Source organism: Lycorma delicatula, chromosome 3, assembly GCF_047948215.1.
Source record: "Lycorma delicatula isolate Av1 chromosome 3, ASM4794821v1, whole genome shotgun sequence".
Classification (NCBI taxonomy): domain Eukaryota; kingdom Metazoa; phylum Arthropoda; class Insecta; order Hemiptera; family Fulgoridae; genus Lycorma; species Lycorma delicatula.
The window spans coordinates 197,003,150-197,018,032 of NC_134457.1; positions in this window are offsets into that span (position 1 = coordinate 197,003,150).

Sequence of the window (14,883 nt, forward strand, 5' to 3'; positions counted from 1 at the left end):
TTACAAATTCTCTACATGGATATGATAAATATTTAAATATATATATATATATATATATATATATATATATATATATATATATATATATATATATTTTTAACACATTAATTAATTGCTATAACCAAGTTATCATTGCTCTTGATTAACAAAATCCTATACATTCTTAATATAATATAGCACAATAAAAAATAATAATTTATCACTGTACGCATCTTGATGTTTAAAAATAACCTACAAATTTAAATAAGTACATTTAATATTTTCTTAAAAATACAGTATAAAATATTAATAATATTCTAATTAATTTATAATATAATTATTTATATTTAGATCATTATTTCCTCAGATATGCAACAAACTGGAATATATTTTCCAGAAAGTACAAAATTTAAGAATAAAAATAAATAACTCTACAAAGAATGATTAAAATTCAGTCATCTGCATAGTTTTCATTGATATTCTGTTCATTTTTTTAAATATAAAAAAGAAATATGAGTTTTATTTATACTGATTATTGTTTCATTTTAAACTCAAAATAAATTCATTTGTATATATATATATATATGTATTTGAAGTTAATACACAGATTACGTTTCACATACAAATATCTTTGGCAAAATTAGTAAAAAACTAAATAGACTACAACATTAAAAATGTAATAAATTCCATAAAAGAAAAGAATTATAAAACTAAACTTTATATGAGTGGCTAAATTGCATGTATATGTATATACACAGTTAAGAGTACAAGTTAAGACATTATATTACACCACTGATTATTATTATTAATATTATAAATCAATAACAATCTTTTAACTTACAGCCTGCTGGTTTTATTAAAAAAAAAAAGCTTAGTCTTAAATTAAGAACCAAAAGCGAATGCTGTTTGTAGAAATTCAGTACGTTGTAATAGATATTTTGTTGCACTCCATAAAAAAAAATTGTATGCTTATTGTCCTGCATAGGAAAATACATTGAAGAAACCTTTTTTATCGAAGTAACAAAATGAAATAATATTATAAAATATGAGATTACTCAAATACTGATTAAGTATTAGTTATAAAAGATATACTGTATATTAAATGAGTAGTAACAAAAGTATTCATTCTACATGTACAGGAATTCATACTTTGGTCCTGAGCAAGACAGTAAACTGCAGTCCTTACAACCTAATGATTATATCTGAAATACTAAGTACATATGAGTATATGTGTAGGTGTGATTTCAGATTGTTCATAGTCAGACTATGTACAGAAAGTCAAATGAGAATTCAAACTGAAAAAGGCAGAAACACTACTTCTACTATGAAAATTAGCAGAGCAACTGTAATGTAAGACTTATGCATAGGCATTTTCTAAAATTATAAAAAAGCATTGAAGTAGCAAGAAACTGTCTTATATTTGCATGTCCACACAACACACTTGCACATATAAATATATATATATATCTTATAAAAGTGAATGAATAATAGTTAAAATATTCATTTACCCTTTTTTATTTTCATTAATTATGTGGTTTAAACACTGAAAAAAAAGCTAATGAATATTTTAACTGTATACTGACAGAAGTCATTTCACATACTACAAGTTGTAATTCTATTCAACACATGTTTATGAGTTAGACATTAGGTCATACCTACTGTAATTTTTAAAGAGGAAAATTTTATTTCACCTGGACTACTTAACCTAAATGTGTAACAAAAAACTTGCTTTTAAAATAGGGTTCAAAATAAAATATGGAATAATATTTCCTAAACAGCTATTTATTTAAAAATGTCTAGTGTAACTTTATGTCTTAGTGTACTTTATTTTCATAAAAATAATCAGGTTTTTCTACCAAAGGTGATATCTAAATTTCAGGACAGAACAGAGTGAATAAATAGTCATGAGATATGAGCAGCACCAAGGAATAGTTGATCAGTGATAAATGTATCTATTCACCTAACCAATAGTTTAAATTGGTAAATCTACACAGATTTTAAAGCAGAAAATTTACAGTTATGATAGCTTTTAGAGATATTATAAAGCCTCTTTTGCTTTATAAAAAAAATATAAGTAGCAGGTGCTTAATATATATAATCTAGATTTCAATTTGGATCCATTTCCAGACAAAACCCAAAACATTTTTGTGTCTCAACTTCCTTCACGTACTACTACACTGAAGATAAAATTTCTTTGTCATAACTGTTCAATATAACTGAAGAAAATATTAAAGTAATTAGGGCAGCAGTTGAACAAAATTTACAGCATTCAATGAAAAACAGGCATCTTCTCTTAGTATTTAAAGAATGACTATTTGTAGGATATAACATCGAGAAAGATTTCACTCTATACAAAATGGTAGTTATATAAGAGTTGAGTGCTGGGGAACATATAGTTAATGTTCATTTTTTAGAATAATTTCTTTTAAAGATTAACCATAAAAATGCATGCTCATGACGTGAAGTGCATTTTGAATTGTCATCTAGCATTAACAAACAAGGTCTTCATTACTAGACTGAAGAGAATCTTAAATTCATTCATGAACTATTGCTATATAGATACTGCTATAAGAAGGTAACAATTTTATGTGGTATTTTTTTATGGAATCTTAAGCAACAGGCAATCATATGAAATTTTTATTGAATTAGTAATTTGAAGATTATGAAAGCATTGCAGTTATGGTTATAGCAGTGTTATATAAAAATGCACCCTTCTCTAAAACAAGCATTAATTCTGTTAAAATTAAATTAATATACAATGGTTTCAGCAGAAGCAGCCCATTATTCATATAATACAACGCCTGTATATTTGGTATTGATCAGGTCACAATGTGCCCCAACATCAGGAATTTTCCATTATCTATTCATTCTCTGTATTTAGCAAGATGCGACTACTTTCTCTGAAATTATTGGAAGAGTAAATTATTTGCTACAAATCACAGGAACACTGCTAAACTAAAACAAAGGGATAAGGAATCCCTAAAGAATGTTGGAATAAGCCAAGAAGAATTTTCAGACTAGAATATAGCAGTAGTGCAAAATACTGATTGACATCTCGAAGACATAATATTCAAAACAAACTTTCAAGTATGTACTTTCTTTTAATTATAAATGTTCATGTATATTAAGAGAAAGAGTTGTTACAGATAAAAATTTACTGACAACTTTATCACAGTTGGTGATAAAGTTTCACAGTTACTTACAGTTTCACAGTATTATACTTTTTTAGATATCAGAAAGTATAATACCAGGTAATACTATACAGAAAATGGAATCAAAATGAAGACTAATACTCTTCTTGCTGCTTTAAATGCAATTTTTTAGACACAAACCTGATTGTGCTAAAGAGTTATTTAATGATAGCATGTGATACTGTATTTTAATAATTAACTAATTACTTTCTCATATAGTTTTAGCAACTTTTATTCAAGAAGTAAAATAGTATTAAAAAAAACAAGTTGTGAGATAATCAAGCCATGACAAAAAAATTCTACAAATTATTACAAAATACCATTAATTTATTCATATCACTAAACTAAGAACCGTTAAACAATCAACAGTTATTAATCTCAGTTGTAATTAACTACAAGTTAGAAAAACTATTGAATAAGTAAACACACAGGGTAGTTTTAAAAATCTTTCTGCATCTAATCTTAATTTTCATCTGAACAACCTTTAAGTGTATGTATATACAAGTCTATTTTAAACAATAAATATAAAATTATAACAGTACTCATTGTCATCAACCATCCATCATTAATATATTGCTTGAGTACAAAAAAGTATAATAATTGTAAAAATACATAAATAAAAATTTAAAAGAAGAATGCTATACAAATATTATCAAGTATTAAATATAATTATGTACTTAGGCCTCTTACGTGACAATACTGTTACATAGTAATAATAATAAAAAAATAAAAATGCAATTGAATGAGGTATATACTTATTTTGCAGTTACAATAATAAACATCAATGTGAAATATTATGGTATGAAACATAAATATTAAAGGTTATTTATAGATTATAATACCTTTATAATAACACACATTTTTGGTGCGTAGTATTAACACACAATTCATATACTTACAGACAAACATATGAAGTAAATTTCTACTTCATTTTCTCTACTAAAGATGCTTTGATATTTAAAATGCTATAAATTAACTGATGGCAGTCATTCTATAATTGCTAAAAGTTATACAAAATACTGATGAAAAATTAATGAAAAACATTTAAGTTATATTCTTAGATTAGCATATGTGGGTAGGTTTTGATACTCATATTTTTATTGAATATAAAATAAATTGTTCAGCAATCTATCATAATCAAACCATTCTCTTTTTACCTTCTTAATTTACAAGAACAAAAAAAAGGGTAGCTTTTTTTATTTTATAAATTTTAGTCATAAAATTCTTCATTTAAAATGATTTTTGTTTGGTTTTTCATTATCCAGTTACATATTTTCATTGAAATAATAATTTAAGTAATGTGCAAGATTAATAAGTATAATGAAGCTGATGGTTATCAACATTTGTTCTTATATACTTGTAAAATGTAACCCTTCTAAATAACACTTTCAAACTGTCCGTGAGGAATGGAAATTTTCCTTAGTCTATCCTTACTTTTACAGACAATATTATTAATTACTTTCACTAATCTAAAAGTGCTGTAATACAGAGTGTTTACAAATGAAATATACACTTTTGATAGCTTATAAAACATTAAACTGGTGTATGTGAATATAGTAAATGATGTGGTTTTACAGGGAATTTTTTTAAGTTTATGTTGGTATATCAGCTCTGCTGCTAATGTCACTGATTGATTGATATATTATGTTACTAGTCTGGCTAGATGACCGCTACTGTAGTACAGAAAGCTTTTTGTGTGCTTGAATTAGCCAAAACGAACTCAGTTATTATCATGCAGTGACATTTCTAACAAAATATGGTAAATCATCACCAATAAGAAAATCAATCTACGACTGGAATGAATAGTTTCAAAACACAGGGTGTCTGTCTAAAAAAAAAACTTCTGGAAGACCTCCTTCTTTCAGAAGAACAAATCAATTGTGTTTGTGATGTGTATCAACATAGCCCAGGCAAATCGACTAAATTAACAAGAATTTGCAATAAATTGAAAATTTGTCAACCGACTGTGTGGAAAATTCTGCAGAAACATTTGAAAATGATGCCTTATAAATTATATTTAGTACAAGGTTTAGATGTCGACAATAAGGGATTTTGTAAACATAAGACTTGTGTGGAGTTGCAGGAATGTGTTGAAAATGACGATGGCTTTCTTCATCACCTAATTTTTGGTGATGAATGTACTTTTCACATTTGTAGAAAAGTTAATAGACATAATGTAAGAATATGAGGTACATAAAACCCAAGAGAAAGTTTACAACATATACGTGATTTCCCTAAAGTAAACATGTTTTGCGCTGCATCTCATGAAAGGGTGTACAGGCCATTCTTTTTTCACGAACTGACAGTAACTGGAGTAATTTATCTGGATGTGTTAAGTGAATAGCTAATGCTGCAACTCAAGGAAGATATCTTGTACAACTTTGTTTTTGTACAAGGTAAGAGACAAAATTTTTGTACCACTCCTTCCTGTTCTTATTGATGACTTAAAACAACACATCACAAATGCTGTTGCTACCGTTGACCGGCATATGCTTACACATGTTTAGGACGAATTCAGTTACCGTATTGATATCTGCCATCTTACAAACAGTGCACACAGTGAAAATTTATAAATAAAAACTTAAAGAATTCTTTTATATATTCATGTAAATAATCATCTCAACTCTTAGAAAATAAATTTTTAATAAGCTATTAAAAGTGTAAATTTCATCTCTAATCAGGTATCTTATTTATGTCCTCCTTATGTACTTATTTTTACTATTATTTCCCCTGTATAAATAATTCAATATGCTAAATCCAGTTTATAGTTTATATTAAAATTATAAGAAAATTATGATTCCTGTCTATACAAACTTGATATAAGTTATCTATTGTCATCCACAATTTTATGTTGCAATGATTTTAAAAACTTTTTGTTGAAAAATATAATTTATGTCAGGAAGTATTAATTTTAAAAAGTTTAATTTAAGTACTTTGGTTATCATTGACACTTTTTATATTACACTTTTAAAATATTAATTTAAAAAATGTCTATTCCTTGATTTACATACACATCACAATTTTTATTTAAACCCTCCTATCTAATAGAATAGTAGTAGTAATAATATAGATTAATTAATAAAATAATAATAGTAATAGATGATTGTTATCATAAAATAAGGGACAGTTGTTTTTTTTAATATTATTTATTATATTAAATACTTGTGATTATGTTTATAAAACAATGTTGTATACAGAATTTTCAGTATAATAATGTTTAAATTAATAATACAACAGTAATAACAATAATGGATGACGTGATAATTTTATTATGACATAATTTGTTTTTATTAAATTTCTACAGCATGTATGAAACATGCAGTTCTCAGCCTGCAACCCACCAGGTTGGTCTAGTGGTGAAAGCGTCTTCCCAAATCAGCTGATTTGGAACGAGAGTTCCAGCATTCAAGTCCTAGTAAAGTTAGTTATTTTTACATGGATTTGAATACTAGATCTTGGATACCGGTGTTCTTTGGTGGTTGGGTTTCAATTAATCACACATCTCAGGAATGGTCGAACTGAGACTGTACAAGACTACACTTCATTTATATTCATACATAACATCCTCATTCATCCTCTGAAGTATTATCTGAACAGTAGTTACTGGAGGCTAAAACAGGAAAAAGAAGAAGAGTTCTCAGCCTGCAAACAATTATGGTACTAAATGGAGCTCAGTCAGCAGGGTAAGGTCAGAGCTACTCTTGTGCTTTGTCCATAGAACACAGATGTCTCAGCATCTATCATACTCTTAAAATCAACTAACCCCATTTTTGTTATAACAATTATTGAAATGTGCTGTTTTTTTTTGTTTTTTATGATAATATTTAAAAGTATGTTGTCCATGGTCAAAGATTTTTTCCAAACCATATTTATTTCTTTTAGCAGTTTTTAATTACATATCATTTTGTCAAGCAAAGAGTCTTGACAGGGATATAATAATACTTATTATTGTGATTTAATGTTGAAAAAACTGACAACACAGTTTTATAGCTACAAAATAGTTTTTTCTTGCAACGATATAATTACAAAAAAAACTACAATATGAAAACCAATTATATTCACTTAACATTCGTACATATTTTTTTATTGCTAATGATAATTTTAATATATATTTCACATTTTATTACTAAAAATAATAATGCAGTAAATTAAGATCAAGTAGACTACTTCATAAATATAGATAAGCAACAATTCAACCATATACATTATACAGATTTCAGTTTATTATAACTTGGCTAATATTCAACAGAATTTTATTCGAATTATATTAAATGTTTCATCGAAATACTCTCTATATAGCTGTATTTTAAACTATTAAAAATAAATTATAAGAAAAAGTTTACATTAATAGGATGTATGGTAAGTATATAATATTAGTAAAAAAATCCATTCCAAAATTTTGGCCTAAAAGGTAGTATATGCTTTGATTTTTTTTGCTCAAATTTTAGAAATCATTTTAAACACATTAAAAATCTTTTAGAATTTTTGGATGAATACAGCTAAAGAGGCATTTACTTCCTCATTCTCATGTAAATTGAGTGAATAATTTCTGTAAACCTGCAGCAAAGTTGATCTACTTTATGTAACATCAGCTGTTCCCTTGAAGCATCAAAAGCAAAAGCATCAAAGCATCTTTAAGCATCAAAACACAAAATAAAGTATGCATCTGAAATATGCATTTATAGAATAGAAATTACTATTTATATGGCTCTGTAAAATATTGGTAGCAATGCATGGTTGGAATTTATACATTCTATTTTTATTTTTTTACTTATAATTATAAATTTTATTTTTAAACAATATACAAACACTTAACACAACATTTAATTTAAGTATAATGCAACATGTTAAGTAGTTTATTTAATTAAATACAATTTTTATGAGAAAAGTTTTCTACATGGTGAGAAGTCTCAGTGAATATAATAAAATTTGTGTTCATGCTTATTAATTGATACTGTAGATTATAGTTTTTATAGTAGTTAATGATAATCCTAATCAAAATAAAATTCTCATGGTAATAAGATAAAAATATTTATAACTACTGGAAAAATTTCACACACAATACAGTTACAGAGTTTTTTCAATTTTTATTAAAAAATATTATTAATAATACTAAATATTAACAAATAAACAATTGCCTGAATAAATTGTACATTCAGTTCAGAAAAAAATGAAAGTAATACCTCACCAACAATAAACAAATATTTAAATATATACTACAAATAATGCTGTATGAAGTATCAAATTACCAGCACTGATACATAAACAAATTAATACACCAAGTCAAAAAGCAAGTTGAAAACACATTAGGAAATGGGCGGCTGTTCTCATAAATTCATTTAATCATATACAAAAGAAAATTGTGGATTGTTATTTCTGGTTACTAAGAGCTAACATACAGTATTGATAACATCTCAAAGCACAAAAGCAACACTACTGTATGTTATCTATCAGCAATGAACACAATGAAATAAATAAAAAAAGAACAAAACAAAAAAACACTAATTACCTTTAATATTAAATAAGTGATAACATTAAATAATTATCATAGTACTTAAAATATATGAAACCATAAAAAACAATGTATTTTCAAATACTATTCATTAATAATTATTTTAGAGAAAATAAATAATTAAGTAACATAAAAATCATCAATAGAAAAGTTTTCTAAATTAATATCATCAATATTTTACTAGTCCTGAAAATAAAAGATAAAAAGTGATAAATTTTTACTAAAATAAAAAATTTAATTTAAAGACTACAGTTGTATAGTACAATTATTAACAATGGAATGAGACATCTTAAAACACTGTAGGCAATATATTATTAAAGTATTCAAAAAAGTCAATCTGAACTAGTAAGATATTAAAAATACATAAAAAAAGCTACAGAAAAGTCATAAATATGGTCTGTCTTTATTAAATTATAACATCATACTTAAATAGAGTAAATAAAATATTTGTTATGAATGAAATGATATACAATATAATAAATTGCCCATCTTCAGGAGTTAGAAAAATAAATTAAAATATACTAGACTCCTTAATTACAGCTATTCAATTTACGGACGAAATTAAAATGATCAACAATATATTAAATGTAAAAGCCTGATATTTCATATAAAAAAGTGATATCAATCAATATGTCCTGTAAAAAATAATATTATTGTTTTGCTGAGAACAAGGGATGGATGCCTTTATTAAATTCCTTTATTTTTATTTAATTTCCCTTTTCCTTCTGACTGAATGCTCTTGTAATCCAAAATTGCTTTGCTTATTTAACTTTTTCTCTCCTAGACTCAAATACAACAATATTTTTAACAATCCATTCTAGTTTACAGATTTGCATAGTGAACCTTGTTTTATAATAAATTATCTCAATATTTTAGTTGTGATTTATGGTTTAAACATGGTTTCACATAGTTTAAATCTCTGTGAAATTCTTTTAGATTTTATATAAATTTACTGTAATTATTAACTTTCATTGAATAAATGACTGGGAGTAATAATCTTTCTATTTATATATGTTTTTCATAATATAATAATGATAGAAGAAAAAAAATCTTATCAGCTCTACAAAAAAATCTGACGAATACTTTAAAAAGTAAATTATAGAATTTTGTACCTAAGAGAACCAGGTAAGATGACAGAAGAAAATGTAAATTAACATCTTCACGTATAAGAAAAATTATAAAAAAACTGTAAAAGAATTTGAAAGGTATTATGCTATAAAAAAATAAGGATTTATAGAACTCTCAGATCAGAAGTAGAAAGAATTAATGAAGTGGATTAACTAATACATTGTATTTATTACATATAAACTGATTGTTTATATGTTTCCCAACCAGGCACTGGTTTAGAAACATCTTTTGCTCAGACACTCTCAATATTTCAAACTTTACACCAATAGAGGGGTGATACTAAAAAGCATTCATCAGACAAAGGGTAATTTGACTGATTTAAAAAAAGGATCAGAATATACATTAAAATTCCAGATAAACCTATACATGCAGTTATGTCATCCACTGCAAATAATCCTAATGTATAAGTTTAAAAAAATAGAGAAAAACAAGAACTCAGCTTTTTTATTATTCAATGCCAATGAAACTGGTCTCTGCTAGAAACATCTCCACAGTGGCAATCCACAATGTTTTTTTAATACAATATGAGTTTAATTGTTCAATTAAAATACAGTATTTTAATTTTATCTAAAATAATTCACTGAAGAAGTAACTTTCTTCAATCAACTTTGTAATTATCATTACAAAGTTGATTGAAGAAAGTTACCATATCAGTAAGATATGAATCTACAATGCTAAGGGATCAATTAATGACCACTTCCTGGAACCAAATAGGTTACTAATATAGGGTCTAGTATATAAAATAAAAATAACCATTATAAACTTTATCTGAAAATTGACAAATCACATTAATAAAAAATGTTTAAATATCAATCACAAAAATCTACAGCACTTTATGCAAATTAATAATTATATTAAATAATATTTGATGTAAATAATTTTATAAAAAAATAAAAACATTAGAAAGACAGACTACAAAAAATATTATTTTTTAAAATGATTCAAAAACTTACCAAAACCAATGAAATGCTGGTAACTCCAAATCTAAAAAAAATTAAAAATACCCTTAAAATAAATATCTATTTTTAGTTAATGATTGGAGTGTTCTCCATTGAGGGGTTTGCACTATATATATTCCTACAAATGGATGTAAATAATATTTTTAAATTACTTCTTTTCATAAAAATAATCTCTAATCATTTTTAATGATTTGAGATTATTAATCTCTCATTCATCAATTTAGACTACTAAAACTAATCTTGTTGGTAAATTTTTTTGTACGTGTTAAATGTTGTGAAGTGAGAATGTTGGTTTAAGATTGGTTGTTTAATAAGACTAAGACTAACTTGCCACCCTTTAATATGTATCACATATTGAATATGGCATAAGAATTAAAATCTTGACTGGTAACATAGAACAATTGAACCAATTAAAACAAATTGAACATAGAAGTCTTTAACTTCAATGCAGCAAGTATGGAGCACTAATAAAGTGCTAAAATAAGTGCTGATAAAAATTTGGTTGGTCTCATTGAGGTTTTTCTTATAGATCTATGTAATCTACTCAAAAATGTTATTTTTCCCAGCAGTTCTATAAAAAAAATTATATTCAAACTCACTTTTTTTAATTTTCCAAACTACTCTAAAAATTTATAATTAGTGCAATCCAAAAAAAAAAAACACAATTACTTAGGGCACTAACAATAATTAGTGGGATTAAGGAATTGTAAAAATATTGAATAAATATTCAGCATCCCATACTGGTTTTGGAGTTTTTGATCTATTCACCATTTGAAAATAAATGTCAGAAATTAAAAAAAAAAAACCATTAGGTAAAAATGATGTATATATTAAATTAAAAATTGGAATGTTGGTGGAATGGGATTGAAAAGAAAAAAATTAATTATTTTGTATTAACATTAAAACATATTAAAAATATGCTTCAAATAATAAATTTAAAAAAAATTATAATCATGTTTAAACCACATAAAAAAAATAAATCAGTACAATACAAATATAAAAATAATTGTTTAATGATGAATTTAAAAAAATAATAATACAACATGATAAAGTGATTTTTTTTGCTGCTTCTTACAGGTAATGCGCCAAATAAGATTTTTAACTAGATTGAGATGAATAATGAAACTAAATAAATTAATTTGTTACATCTATAATTCAATCAACACACAATGCAGTAAAAGAAAATCTAAATCATAAAAAACTTTGAAAGAACAAAAAAAAACTATATTTAAAAAAATTCAATTATAGCATAGAAAAATATAGGCTATTACAAAATTAAGACTTGGAATGCATTTCTTGGAATAAGGGATGCTTCATTAACATCTAAACAGTCAGTGTTATAAAAGAATAATTACTCTTATCAGCCACACAGTAATAGAATTATGAAAATCCTGATAGGATACCAGGTTATAAAAGGTGATGAATAAACAGGTTTAGATTCTAAAATATTTAATACTACAGTTGTTGATAAGAACTTAAACTCTAGTTAAAACCAAAGCTACACTAAGGAGAGCACCTCAAAACTGGCAGGATATTTTCAATCTGAGGTCTGAGAAGATAGTTCACTAAAGCACCTAGATTCAAATGGCTGGCATCTTGATTCAATTTAACTGGAAGAAAATTCTTAGCTGCATATCAATTCATTGGGAATGCAATTCAGTTACTAAAAGTAACATGAATCTTTTCGGCAATCCCATTAAAAAAAAAGTCCCTGCAGAGAAAAAAATGAATAAGTCTGAAAAGAAATCTAAGAAAAGTAAGGGATAATTAGAAAAAAAAAAATATATATACGTAAATATGTTTTATATACATTATTACTTTTGTTATTTTATGAATTGATTATAACTAAATGCACATTTTCTGTAACAATAAAAAGTGTTTTAATATTTTTGAATCTCTGTTTGTAACTAATTTATTAACAATAATATTTTTCACCAAACACAAACAATAATAAAAAAGAATTATAAACTAATAAAAAAGATTTTATTACAAATATTTTATTTAATACTAGAATGCTTTTGACATATTGTAATCATCATCATCAGCTAAGTATATTTTTTAAACAATTGAAAAATGTAAATAACATTGTATACCATAATAAATGTACATACATGTCAAATTGTTAATACCTTTTTTTAGCTACATTAGCCAGAACTGCAACAAATATTTCAGTTGGACCGAATATTTATTACATTTATCTAAAAAATATAATAAGTACAAAATTACAAATTATAAAAATAATTTAATAATAAATAGGAGTTTGTAATAATAATGAATTTATTTTAATAAAATTTATAACAATTATAAAGATTTACCTTCTTAAGTTGGCAAGTGTTGGTAAAAACTACCTGAAAAAGATATTTGAACCTCTACTATTCTGATTAATATGAAAGGAATTACCCTTAATAATTTTAATATATATCAAATAATGACAATAATATACAGGGTCAATATCAGTTATAGTTAAGTTTTTTAAGGGGGAAAATAAAGGATTTGCTATTCTTTATAAGATAAAGAATTACTATTCTTTATATTTCCATATACATACAGTAATTAAGAGCAAAAAGTTACATTTTAAAGATTAGATTGTTATAGTACTTGACTGCACAAGTAACTTTTAATAATAACTTTTAATGCTATAAAAATAGAATTTAATACCAACTGAAGATGCGGGTACCCCAAAAACTAGTTGAAAATTAATAAGGTAAGTTTAACTAATCTAATTAATGTGCTCATTGGTGTGTATTTTATATAATATTAAATTTTATTAGAATAGCAGTCAAAATGTTACTGAATTAATGAGCAATAATATATAATAATAATAATATATATATACATTCCTCTTACAATATGATAAATATAGTAAGAGGATATTTTTTGTTCTCATTCAATGGAAACAAGTTCTTAAACATAAAGAAATTAATTTTTACACTAAGTCTACTTAAATCATTGGTAGGATGAATTCTAAAGTAAAGACACTAATTGTAAAACACACTAGCTTATTTAATATTTGAACAATTTGCTTTGAAGTGTAAATTAGAGCACTTAAGAGAATCTTTTGAAATATATACAGTTGATGAAAACAAAAGTTTTAATCAACTGCCTTCAAATCCTGATGGTAAGAAATATCTAAAACTTTTTTTAATCTTGATCTTTGAAAACTGAATTTAAAATTGAGTCATTTGTTTTAATTTCATCAAGGATTTCTTTATTTTATCAAATATTTTCTCTTTTTAGACAGAAAATAGTCTGATCTTCTGTTCAGTGATAAGTAGTTTTCTTTTGATCATTTTACAGAATAAAAAACTGTTAATAGTAAACAATCCAATTAAAAAAAAAAGAAAACAGTAGTGTATGTATTAATTCTGCATATGAATAACTACACACCAAATACTTATTTATATAAAAACAGGATTGAGGTAAATATTTTGAGGTAAATATTATTGTATTTTTGGAAAGACATTTAAATTTTCTTGCTGTTAATAATATCTTGTCTATCCCATTGTAGGCAATATCAAATAGATTTTATATGTATTTTAAAAAGTACATATACAGCTGATGATGAGGGTACTCAAAAGCATTTCAACAATTAATACGTTTTGTATAATAAAACGTACTTTATTATTCCATATTTTACAATTAATATTATATAAAATGAAAAGACTTAAAATATATTTTTTTGGCTAATGAGCGTAGTAGTTGAGACAAAAAAAAATCTAGAATGTATTTCTAGATTTAATTACAGTAGAACAAAAAAAAAAATAATAATAAAACAAACGATAATTTACTTTTAATCATTTACTACTGTCAATTAAAAGATATATAATATAAAATTAGTCATTACTAATTAAAAAATGGAAAAATTCATAAAACAACATAAAAATGTTAAGTAAATAATTCTTTTAGTTCCCAGCCTATTTAAAGTTGAAGAACATTCATGCTTTTAAAAATATACAACTTATTTTCTCAGCAGTAATAAAACATATTTTCAAAGTAATATGTTTGTTTTACATGTTCATATTGGAAACTTATAAAATTTAAGTACACAACCAAGCTACCTACTTCAAAATTCTTAGATCTATAATATCTTGATACAAACTATCCTTACATAATA